The sequence below is a fragment of the Prunus mume genome, linkage group LG8 (assembly GCF_029339155.1).
Source record: "Prunus mume cultivar Tortuosa linkage group LG8, ASM2933915v1, whole genome shotgun sequence".
NCBI classification, from domain to species: Eukaryota; Viridiplantae; Streptophyta; class Magnoliopsida; order Rosales; family Rosaceae; genus Prunus; species Prunus mume.
Genome location: NC_142705.1, coordinates 952763 through 965850, shown reverse-complemented (window position 1 = coordinate 965850; position 13088 = coordinate 952763). Strand labels below are relative to the sequence as shown.

The window sequence follows — 13088 nt, the reverse complement described above, 5'->3', positions numbered from 1 at the left end:
CACAAGGGTTAAGGTACGTCTGAAATCCCTACTGAAACTCTACAGAAAATTCCTCTCAAACCCTAGCCACCTCCTTTCTCTCTCTTTTTTACATAAGGCTTCGGCCGTCCGGTTTACACCATAAACACATCTCTGTACCCTATTAGCTATTGTTTTCTATACGATTCAATTGAACTAATTTAGGCATCGTAGGGCTTTTGGCCAACACCCCCCGGGTGTGGTCCTCTTATTGGTTCTATTTTGCAGGGAGAATGAGGTGGCGAAGAAGAAAGGGGAATCTTTCTAATCGAATATTCTCGTGAGGAAATTTGTACACTCAAATTGGTGCTTTCATTGAGAGCACGAGTTATACTCAACGCGTGCTCAAGGAATCCGTTCCTCCTATTTTCCAATCCACCGAAACCTTCCAAACAATCATTGTTGGAAGCATGAAGACGAGAGGCAAAACCGCCGCGATGGCTAAATCCGCGACGGCCCAAAGCCACTTCGCCCACGATCCAATCGACATGGTGGCACCACCACCTCTCACCACCGCACCGGCCATCGCCACCGAACATGGAGGAACATCCCATAAAGGTGGGCTTGTTACCACCACCGACCTAGGCTCGGTCTTGGAGCAACTTCAAGCGTTCCCTCCATTGCCTCCACGCTCGACACACGCTCCCACGCACACCTCCAATGAAACCCTAGCCTGTGTGCAATTGGGCTCCACACACTTCTCTCCTCCCGATCCACGAAGTCAAGCGGACATTAGTCGAGAGTTGACCAGCTAGCTCCGAGAATGGACGACCAAAGCGATCTGATGAGGCAACTCCTCCACCAAATCAGCTTGGCTCAAAACCTTGGCCTTGGACAGGCGGCGAAGAAGGATGGGCGAACACCTTGGTGGCAGCTCAGCGGTACCCGGCAAGTGGAGCGAGGGTGGGCGACAAGGCGAAGGACAACGACTTGATCGGCCTGCCAACATGTCACAAGCATCTGCGAGCCCCACTCAGAGCAGATTGAGTTTGAGGAACAACATGCGAGAGGTGCTAGGCCCACGACTTGACATCCACGCCCGCTTGGGCTCGCAAAGAAATGTACTTCAAAGGCTAGGCCCCAAAGGGCGTCAGCCAGGACAACCATCGCAATGAGGATCGTGAAGAAAGACGCGGCTCGGTGTCCACTCGCGAGGAACATTCACGAGAGGCTAGGTCCCCAGGGTGGTCAGCGGATAATCCTCACAATGAGGACCACGAGGAAAGGCGCTCCGCTGCTCACTCTCGAAGAGGCGGTTCTCGTCGACAAGCTACGGAGAATCTTTCATAGCGCGATCTACCAACACACGGCCTAAGCGTATGAGCGAAAGGTCGACCCTCGCGAGACCCACAAGGAGGTCAATCGGCGTCGCCAGCGAGACCGACCAGCAATGTGTGGAGGGCGTAGAAACTTGTGAATGGTGACTTGAGACTTGAAGAGCGGCGGGAATTTCAAGATGTACTACGTGAGGAGATCGACCGGGCAAACTCCACACCTTTCACGGCGAAATTGAGCGGGTTGCTCCTGAGCGGTTCTCAGCGCCTTCGTTTACCCACTTCAAAGGGATTCCGATCCGAGCCATCTAAAACACTTCAAAAGTGTCATGATCCTCCACAAGGCCGGCAGCTGATGTGCAAGGTATTCGTAATGACCTTGCGAGGCAGCCAAGATTGGTTCCACACCTATCATCCGATTGATCGGCGACTTCATGGGTTGGCTTACGTCTTCACCAAAGTACACCTCTTAGGCGATCAAGAAGAACCTAACCACACAACTGCGCAAAAGAAGTCAAGCGAATCCCTTGAGATTACATCAAGAGATTCAAAGCGAGAAAATGCCAACATTGTAGGATGTAACGGCCGGATTCGTCATCGCCTTCAAGAAAGGTCTTCGGTAAACACGACTTGTACTGCGGTGACTATCACTCCCATCGACTTTGGCGGAGGTCTCTGCGACCGCGGAACACTACGCTCGGGATGTGATCGAATCGCCACAAAGAAGTCTACAAGCGGGAAGACGGTCGACTAGGCAGGCGGGCCAAAGCGATGAATTTAGCAACAAGAGTAAGGACAAGCGCGAGTCACACCCACAAGGAGACGCTACGGTAGGAGAAAACTACACCAAGTTCACCATCCCCATACATCAAATCTTAGCCCAAGTGAAAGGAGATCCAGACAAGAGGATACTAGCAAATACGGTGCCTTCCATGGGATACGGGCACACTACCAACAACTACGCCGGCAAAGCACACCTTGAAGAACTTCGTGAGAGAAGGTCAGCTGCGGAGTTCATCGCCGCGAGCCATCCAGAATTGAAGATCGAGACACGCCAAGGAACCACACGAGAAGGTCATAAGGATGAACACAATCCTGGCGGCGCCAAGTCGGGTGACCGGCAAGGAAAAGATGAGGAAGATCAAGCGGCCACTATGATCTTCCAAGTCTCGTGACCTTCCACCGGAAGGCGATCACGTAATCGGCTTCGAAAGAAAGATCGATCGGCCTCGACATGCCACATAATGATGCCCTTGTCGCCGACATTCAAATCTCGAATCCATGCGAGGCGAGGCGGCGTAGCCAATATCCTGCGGTGGTGTCATGCGATAGATGGGCTTGGAGGCAAAAATCAACAAATCAGCCGGATCGTGGCCGGCTTTAATGGTGCAACAACAGTTACCGTGGGCACGATAGACCTCGACGTCTACTCCCCACCTGTAGTCTACTTGCAAACATTCATGGTCATTGATAAGGTCTCACCCTACAACGGCATTCTGGGCAGGCCATGGATTGGTAAGATCAACGCCATTACCTCAGTCACACATCAGAATATCCGGTACCCAATCCATAGGGGTGGTGTCAGTTAAATCAACAGCGATCATGCAATCGTGAGGAAATGCTCCGCTCAAGGGCTGAAGAAAAGCAAGCAAGCGTAATTCCTCCCTGTAAGCTAGGCAAATCTGAAGGAGGTTGAACAACCGAATCTTGCTATCTTATAGCAATCAAAGCGTCATGACCAAGCCGAGAAATCCGTCGAGGTCTTTCTGAAGAAGGATGGAAACACGAGGAAGACGTCGAGTTAATACCCTTGGATCCTGATTAGCAAGACAAAAAAGCGCGGATCGGCTCGCGCCTAAGCCCAGACGAGAAGGTGGAGCTTACCACCTTCCTCCAGAATAACAAAGATATGTTCGCATGGTCGCCGTCAGACATGCCTGGCATCGACCGAAAATCATCATCACCGACTCCACGTCAACCACGCTTGCAAGCGGTGGCGGAAGAGCGCAACCGCGCTCGGCGAGTTGCTATCATCAGCCGAGATTGACAAACTCCTAGCTGCTGGCTTCATTGAAGAGGTCTCCTACTCAGAGTGGCTTGCCAACGTTGTTCTAGTGGCAAAACAAGAGAAGGGCAAGTGGAGATGCGCATCGATTACAGTCTCAACAAAGCATGCCCAAAAGACAACTTCCCATTGCCGAGAATCGACCAACTCGTGGATTCCACTACGGCAATCAGTGCTTAGCTTCATGGATGCCTACTCAGCTATAACCAAATCTTGATGCACACGGATGATAAGACGAAAACTTTTTTCATCATCGAGAGAGGGACCTACTGCTATAAGGTCATGCCCTTTAGGCTAAAGAAGGCCGGAGCAACCTACCAAAGGCTGGTGAATAAAATCTTCAAGGAGCAAATAGGAAAAACTATGGAGGTATATGTGGACGACATGCTAGTCAAGGCCCCAAAAACCTCACTGAGGCATTCACTTGCTCGCGAGTATCACATGAAGTTGAACCCAAGTAAATGCACGTTTGGTGTATCCTCCGGCCGATTCTTGGGATACTTAGTTACATGATAGGAGCATATTTATGTGACTTTGCAATCTTATTTCTTTGCATTTACTTTGTTAATTCCCATTTATTTGAGTGATTTAGCTTATTTTCGTACTATTGTAGGTCCAGATGGCAAGATTGGCAAGAAAGGGCATTTTGGAGCATTTTAGAGCAGTTTTGGACTTGGAATGGATAGCATATGCATGGGCCAAGATGGATGGACGTTTTTGAAGATCAAAGAGGCTAGGAATGTGCTAAAAAGATGGGGAAATTAATTCAAGAAGCAGCTTCTGGGAAGAAATAACCCTAACTGATTTTATTTTATTTTACCTTATCCTAATCCTATTCTACCTAAATTCCAGTAGGAAAGGGGAGGGTGGGTTATTTTCATATTAGGAAACCTAAAAACATGGTTCTAGAAGAAAGCATTGGGCCGTACCTCTTTCCTAAAAAGGTGGCGTCTGGGCCCTATCCTTGTTCCAAAAGAAATCTGTCAAACAAAACCCTAATTTTGTGGGTTTCTGCTGGGTCCTTTTACCCTAGATCTACCACATATATAAAGGAGGGGTTGTCGCAGGAGAAGGGAGTTTTTTTGTGCCGTAGCAAGGAGAAAGAGGGAAGAAGAACTTGGAGCCGGAACCTGCTGCATCCATTGGGATTTTCAAAGTTCTTCCCTTGATTAGTTCAAATGTTTATTCTAGATTGCTTTTCAATTATTATGAACATGTGTGACTGAATTTCTTCTTAGTTAGAGGTGAATTCGAAGCCATAGACATATGTTTTATATGAATTGATTACTTCCAGTTATGGTTTCATAAAGTATGCATGTGATTTACTTTTCTGTTTTATTGAGAACTTATTCTTGTATGTTTATTAATGATGCATACTTAGTTTGCATGCAGGGATTTGATGCTAGAATATAAGGGAATTTCACATCATCGTTATGAACATATATTCACAAGTAGTAAAAGTCACTAGTCATGATTGCGTTAAGTAAATTCCTGGCAGGAGTATCATGCTTTTCATAGTTACAAATGCCTTGTCAAGGCTTATGATTTTCATAGAACTTAATGATCTTTGATATGTATCTCTATCATGTTGTTCATATAGGGAACTTGATAAGGATAATTTGATTGCATCACTGAGTCCAATTCAATGAACTTAGGAAAATCTGAGAGTTAATTAGTGCATTCACAACTATTTTGGGGCTTTGTCATTCATACTTTATAGAAAGAGTAACTGGAGATCGATTTGTGTGCATATGTTCCATGTGTGGAGAAGAATCCTCTAGCTATCCCTTAATCCATATTTCATTCACAACTTAGTTGTTTGCTGCTGTCAATCTTACTTTAGTCTAAAACGTCAGAATTCCCCACAATCATTGTTCCCTTAACTTAGTTTCCAGTTTAATAAGTTTAATTTGTGTTGATTAGCATCCCTTCTAATCCCCGAAATAGAACGATCCCTACTTACTCGTACTACGATTGCATGATTTATAGGGTTTAATTTGTGCGTTAGTTATTTCCCACGCCAAATTTTGGCGCCGTTGCCGGGGATTAGAAAAATTGCTAATCTTCCGTTTGTTTTCGTTTTTCTTGTGTTTCTGATTTTGTTTTGTTTTGTTTTCTTTGTTTTAGGTACTAGTTTATGACTCGAAGTTCACACCCTGTTCGTGCACACATATTGTACTTTGACGACGATTTCGAACGAACTTTGACAAGGAAGGGGAAGCAGCCAGAACTCAATCCCTCTAGTTCTAGTTCCGAACCTGAATATGAAGCTGAAACGGACTTGGAAGAGGAACAAGATATGGCTGTAGATAGTCGAACAATCAAGGAACTTTCAGCCTCTGGATTGGACACTGCAGTCCCTCTGTGCATTCAATACCCTAGGGCAGCTGCAGGTAAGACCGATGAGTTTGAATTGAAGTCGAGTTTGCTACATCACATTCCCAAATACCATGGGTTGTCCATGGAAGATCCAAACAAGCATTTGAAGGAATTTGAAGTAGTATGTTCAAGTATGACACCCATTAACGTGGATGGAAATATTTTGAAGATGAAAGCCTTCCCATTCTCTCTTATGGAGAAGGTTAAAGATTGGCTCTATGAACTAGCACCTGGAACCGTTACTTCTTGGGAAAGTATGAAGAAATCATTCTTAGAGAAATTCTTCCCAACTTTAAGAGTCATTCTTTTGAGGAAGAAAATTAGTGGAATTCAATAAGGCTCGGGAGAATCCTTTCCAAGGTACTATGAGCGTTTTAAGACGTTAGTTGCATCTTGCCCACAACATCAAATGAAGGAAGAGCTTTTAATTCAATATTTCTATGAAGGACTACTTCCACTGGAGAGACAAATGCTTGATGCTTCAGCGGGAGGTGCTTTGGTTGACAAAACACCAGTTGCTGCGAAGATCTTAATAGCAAACCGAGCTTTGAATGCACAACAATACGAAGGAGTTGGAGGGAGAGATCATACACGGCCAAGTCCAGTTAATGAGGTAAGTGCTATTTCGGAACTTCAATCTCAAATGGCTAATCTCTCTACTCTTATTTTGCAGGTTGTTGAAGGATCCAAAGTACAAAGTACAGACACTTGTAGCGTGTGCTCTATGCATGGACACCCCACTAATCAATGTCCTCAATTAATAGAGAATGGGGGATGGGAAAGTGCCAATGCCATAGGTTATCAAGGCCAAAATCAACCTAGGTATGACCCGTTTTCAAAGACCTACAATCCGGGCTGGAGAGATCATCCAAATTTGCTGGTAAAATATGGTGTTTTTAGAAAATAAGTCTATTTACTCAACAAATTACAATGAAGATGTTGTGTTCTCAGATACACTATAACTTACCGGTGAATATTATTTTGGAGACTTTATGATACAATTTTGGCTTAATAAATATAATTTCACTTGTTGTTACATTCTATTCTCACCAACTGGATTTATGAATTTTTTATATTAATTTGGTGAACTTATTAGGTGAATTTATCTTCTGTAGGAATTTGGAAAGCCAAAAGATAAAGACATACATTTGTCCAAGTTCAAGCTAGGTGTGAAGAGAATTGCTGGCGGATTTTATTGAAGAATTGATTGTGGGATTATTGTGATTATAAAGAGAAGTAAAAAGGGAGAAGAGAAGACAAAATTGTTGAAGCTTAAGAGCCGATTTCATGTCATTCATAGCCATTTAACGCCCACTTACCTCACCGTTATTTCTTTTCCACTAACTCTCCACCATCAACATGTTTAATCCAATTAATACCTCAGTTAAACCCTTCATCACCCACCACGAATGTATTAACACTCACCTCATTGACTACTATAAATCACCCATCAACTTATTTGGCAAGGGCACCCCTAGAACTCTAGCTAAGGCTAAAGGGAATGTTCTTTGAGTAAGTTTGTGAATTGTTCTTTAATCCAATATACGGTACGAATTGCTAAATTCTTTTATTTATGGTTGTTCAATATTTTCATATCCTTTTATTTTGATTGATGTTAAGTGCTATTATCTTTTCATGAGTTCAATTATAATTTTCTCATTGTTAAGAACTGACTTAGCATACTTTTAAATTAAAAGATGGACAGAAGTCAGATAAAAGAAAGGACCAATACAAAAATTCACACAGCAAGTAAAAGGGTCTCACCCCTTCTTCAGGCTCCTTTCCCTTCTTTTTTAGAGGGACATCTTCTTCTTCTTGTTGTCCCTTCTCGTGCTCAACAGCTTCGAAAGCCTCTCGCAGCTCATTATCAGTTTCAAAAGTCTCAGTTGGAACAACTGCAGGTTCTTCTGTCTCATCAGATTCAACTCCAGTCCTCTTTCTAAGCCTTTTTGACCTGGTAGGAGGAGGAGGACTTTTAGCTGCATAGAATAGGGGAATGGAGGTTAGAAAAAGGGCAAAACAGAACAAATTCAAGGATACGGTTGGAAATGTCAAAATCTTACCAAAACTTTAGGCCGGGCAGTGTCTGGCGAGGAGCAGTTTCTTTCCTCTTCCTTCTGGAAGAAGGAGTGGCCTCAATAGTTGGTTGCTCTACTAGAGTTTCATCATCCTCATCTTCATAAGGGAGCTCCAATCTCCGGCATAATGATAGAAGTGACTGCACAAGAAACGGACAAAGTTAGAAGTCAATCCAGCAGGAAAATAATAGAAGGAACAGAATGTTAGAGAACTTACCAATCACCTCTCCAACCTGGACAAGTTGTCCACTTATATTCCTTGTCAGGGAAGGATCTGTTGTAGACAAAACGAATGTTAGATATCATCACAAGGGCAAAATAAGCAAAATACAGACAGAATCAGGAATCTACCTTCTATGATTTGTGCGTTAATATCTTTAAATGTCTGCACCATGAATCCATGAATTTCCTCTCTTGCATGAACAACCTAGGAATCCCAGCAATCAAAAGGGTTTTTAGGGCGGTCTGCGAGAAGCCCTTGAAATCTAGCCTTCCACCAAACGTCAAACACGGCGAGAACTGCAGGAATTAGACTCCCAGGCTAGATAGAGAGCGTCTGCGTTGTTGTTGATCTTACTTCTGAACACCTAGATCCTTGTGCACTTCCAGATCATCTACATCTCTCCAGAAGTGGCCCGATTACAGCTCTGTAGGATTTGAGTGGAATGAGTGTGGGCGATCAAGTTGTCTAGCGCGGTTGGGATGGTAGACTTCGCCCCAAATGATAATTTGAGGCTTCCCACCCCATGGGGCAGATCTCTTGGCGGGATGACACTCATGAACTTCTTCACGAAGTCAGTGCATTTGCTTCCTCTTCGGCTCCTTCTCAAAGAGCAGTATCCGTGCTAGAACCAAGGATAAGTTCTTCTAATCACCACCTTGCCACTGAGCTGCAGATCTTTTAGTACATGCACTGAAAAACATCAGTACTTCTCGATTAAGCGCTTTGGCACCTCTGCCGACATTAGAGGAAGAGCCAGAACTTGGTCTTCAAGCGAAGTATGTCCGAAACCGTAACTCGTGGAAGTACAATGCAGCCAAATCTGGATAATCCAGAATGCGCTTAGGGCACAAGTTCAGAGCATTCTCTAGGGTGGTGGTGTGCAAATTCTTAAATAGATGAGCCAGAACTGTAGGCCCAAGCCCTACGTCGGTGTGATTATGAAGCGCTTCGCGAGGCCTTTATTTGAGCAGAACTACCAAGGAGCGATTTGGGAAGACAAATCTGTTTGCTTGCCATATAGAAGGAATAGCATGTCTTGATCCTTGTCCTTCTCAAGACTTGAACTTTCTTAAGTAATTGGAAAAGGAGCAGTTTTGGTTGATAAGGGCTGCAGAGATGGTGAAAGGCTTGGCTAGTTTCTCCTGGTTCTTTTTCCTATCGTAATCACCTACTGCATCCACAAGACTTCCATGGGGCCTCAACCCAAAGATCTGAACCATATCCAGCAGAGTCTGAGCCATGGGGCCCACACGAAAATTGAAAATGTTACTGGCAAAATTCCAGAAACACAGAGCGACAACAAGCGATTCTCATCCCTGTTGATGGATTGCTTGGACAGAAGAATGGCATCATAGATGCGGCCCTTTTCCAATGAGCTCTATACCGCGGAAGGAGCTTGTCAATCCAGTCCACTTCAGCCCCATAATGAAGGCAGGAGGAATAGAAGAGGAAGACTGAGCATGAGTTTTTGGAGAAGCCATGTTCAGAAGTTTTGAGCTGGAACAAAGGAAAATAGCAAGGAAGGCGAGTGCAGTCGAAGAAAAGAGTGGGAATTCGAAAAAGCGAGGTATGAAAAAACTAGGTTTTCGAATGAACAGGAACTTTGAGTTTGATTTCTTTTAAAAAGGCTTGAAAACCAGGGAAGAAGAGGACGATACGATGCCTAATGATGACTAGCTAGTAATGAGCTAGTAACTGAACAATTTCCACGAACTCTAACTCAGTAGGTAGATGTAGCGACGTGGGCTAAAAGAAGAAACTGGAGCGCAAATTAATGGCTAAGTCATTTAAGTTTGAAACTGTTCAAAAAATGATTCAGGACTTAGGGGGCATTGTTTGGGCCTAATTTGGTACACCCAGTATATGGAAATAAAAAACCCATGTCGATTTTTGGCAACCACCTGTGTTCCTTTGAAAATTGGGCCAAGACACAGGCCCAAAAGGACGAGGCAAAATCAGACCCAGGCAGTATGGACTCAAATTATAATTGAGGGCCCAAATCAAGACTTTGCAAATAGGAATAAAAAAAGCCCAAGAAGTCCCAGCCCAGAATCTGTCAAAACATGACAAATGACATCGGGCTTCAAAAAAGGGAAAATCAGCCCATGACTCCAAAAACCCACACCTCGACCTGGCATGATTAAAGAAAAGGAATGCCCAAAAGTTGGAGACAAACCCACGTGATCTCCTGACTTGAAAAAGTCAACAAATTCAATTATCATAGAGGAAGTGATTGGGAATTTAATAAAAGTAGGTCATTAGCAAGAAAGTTTCTCTGGAAACTCTGGGGTTAAAAGATCAGAATCCTTTCTGCGTCAGAAAAGGTGATCCTTCAAGAGATAAGGTGAAGTAGGGAGTGGTTCAAACTGGAAAATCAAACTAACCATCACAGTAAGGGGCAGTTAAATTGAAAAAAGGTTAGGTTTCCTTTCAAAGAAATACAGGGAAGTGATCTGAACAACTGACTATTGAGAGCTTATCTGCAAGAATTGATAAAATCCCTTTTTCTTTGTATTTAAAAATGAGAGATCTTTTGAGAATTTTTGCCGCCCATTATTAAATGAATTACCCTACTCTAGAAAAATATTTCTTATAAATATAAGAGAGGGTGAACAGAGTAAAGGACACTCAACTCAACAATCAATCAAACAACCAAAAATCAACCAAAGGCAAAAACTCAAAATGATCACTTGATCACTGAGAACCTTCAAACAAACTGGAGCAATCAAAAGCTCTCTCTTGAACCACAAAAGAAGCCAGCTATAGATTAGAACTTCCAAGCTCAGACTTAGGGAAATAAGTCATTCAAAACGAGACTTCTCTCATTACAAATTTGGTTAAGCAAAAGCCAAAACAAGCAGAGTTCAAGTTTTCACAAATATGAAAACCTCAACAAATTTGTGGAGAGCCCTGATCAAGTAGAACAGGTACTACAGTGCAGTTCTAGCTCAGTAAGTCCTCAAGTCCAGCCACTTCTGCCCTTTTTAGATTGAAGAGGCCACAATTCTGCCCATTCAGAAAGCCTTACAGGGCTTGAAATAGATTAAAGCTCTGCCAAACTCAAACTTTGGTATCGATTTGCAGCTGAAGCTTAGCAGTTGTGTTTGTGCCTAATAAACCACGGTCATGAACTGATCAAAGGGACTTCCCTTCCTGGCGCTTGCTTGTTTCGTCAAGCATTTCGCCCTCTAAGAGCAAAAGAAAAGCTGTGGAGGCAGAATCCTCGGCCTCGCGACCGCATTTTTGAAGGTGAGGCGAAGGCCGCAAAGAACACGGTCTGAAAGGCTGTGGTTGAATCGCCACGTGACCTCGGGCCCCACGCTCGATTTAATGAAGTAATGCCTCGACTTGCAGCAAAACCCACTAGTCACAAGAAGCATTCAATGCACGAGGAAGTGAGAAGTCGGATTTGGTGATGGGAATCGGGTGGTTAGGAGCAGACATTCTCACAAGTAATCTTACGACTTAGGGTCAGATCATCAACCACCAGTCTAGGGCATTAAATGCGTTCCCACGGCCAAGGGGGCAGAACCCACGATCAGGGTGGTGGCCGAGATTTGCCGAGATTCGTGAGGGTCACACCACCATGCTTCTCAACCCTAGACCACCATGCTTCACGATCCCAAATGCCGATTTGACTACCCACTTGCCCGGCCAGGCTCCGCCACGCAGGTCTTCTCAGCCTCGAATGTCCCTCCAAGACTCCTATAAATGCTAAGCTCAGGACTACATTCAAAGGGTTCAAACACCAAAACCAAAAGCCTCCCACAGAGCAAATTATATTTTCCTGTAATGCACTTTCAATACCTTTATTTTCTTTCTTAGGAGTAGTGGTAGACTGTAAGGAAAATCCATTCATCAATATATCATACGACCCTTGATTTTCAAGGCGCCGGAGCACCACCTCTGTTCTCGCCTCACTCACCCCATATATCATACACTGTCGCTCTCTGACGAGCAGCACGCCTAAAAACCCACCACCAACACCACCACTAAATGGCCTTGTAGCTCAGGCCGTGAACCTGACGGCCGAGATTCATTCCTCACTCGGTCACAATTGTTTGTTTAGAAGTCCAATGCAAAACAGGCGCAACACTTGAACCATCTTCTACCCGAACCTCATCATCATCTCGACGCCTTACGGTACCGTGCTGGCATGCTGCGCACAACCGCAACACATCCAAAAGGAGGACGTCCACGTGTTGACGCACATCCCCTCGGCCCGGAGCACCAGGCCGCGAGATCTGCGACGGACAAACAAGTTGAAGTTGTTGACAGTTCAGTCCAGATACAAACATACCACAGTCCAAGCATAAATGGAATTCCAGCTTTCTTTTTGTCTTTCTAGAGTTGATTTTTTCCTTTATAGTTTTGTAAAAGGCAGTTCTACCTAAACAGTCCACTTTATTATCAATTATTCTTGCCAGAACCACCAATTTTGCATTGAGATAAATTGTGAAAGTCCTCACCAATCTGAAAAATCAGTCTGAAAAGAACTTACTTGGGAGATATTCCTCACCCAAATTCACAATTGCTTGTTTAAAAATCAGTAACTTGGGCGCAAGTTATCCGTTTTGAAGCTGCTATGATTTTTATTGCTAGCAGTGGCACGCTCGCACACTAAAGAAAGTTGACTTGTTGACCATTCAATGGTTTTCAAGCCAATAGGGAACTTTGCCCTTCCTTCACAGGAGTAGAAACCAAATGGGTGAACAGCATGTCAAGAAGCATTTGAGAAATTGATTAAAATGTTAACATCAACTCCTGTAATGCAGCCCCCAGATTGGTCTATGCCACTTGAAATAATGTGTGATGCTAGTGATGGTGCTATTGGAGCTGTGCTAGGCCAAAGAAAAGACAAGAAGCCTGTCGTTATACTGCTACGCATAGCAGAACTTTGAATAGTGCATAGAGAAATTACACTACAACTGAAAAAGAATTGCTTGCTGTAGTTTTTGCACTGGAAAAGTTTAGGTCATACGTTTTGGGCTCACAAATTGTTGTTTTTACAGATCATTCGGCCTTGAAGTATTTATTGACAAAGAAGGGAG

At 44.0% G+C, this 13088-nt stretch overlaps 2 pseudogenes; both read left to right on the top strand.

The window, feature by feature from the left end:
• Nucleotides 1–13088, top strand: part of LOC148914467 (uncharacterized) — a 72461-nt pseudogene that overhangs the window by 35378 nt on the left and 23995 nt on the right.
• Nucleotides 5023–6935, top strand: LOC148914468 (uncharacterized; annotated as a pseudogene).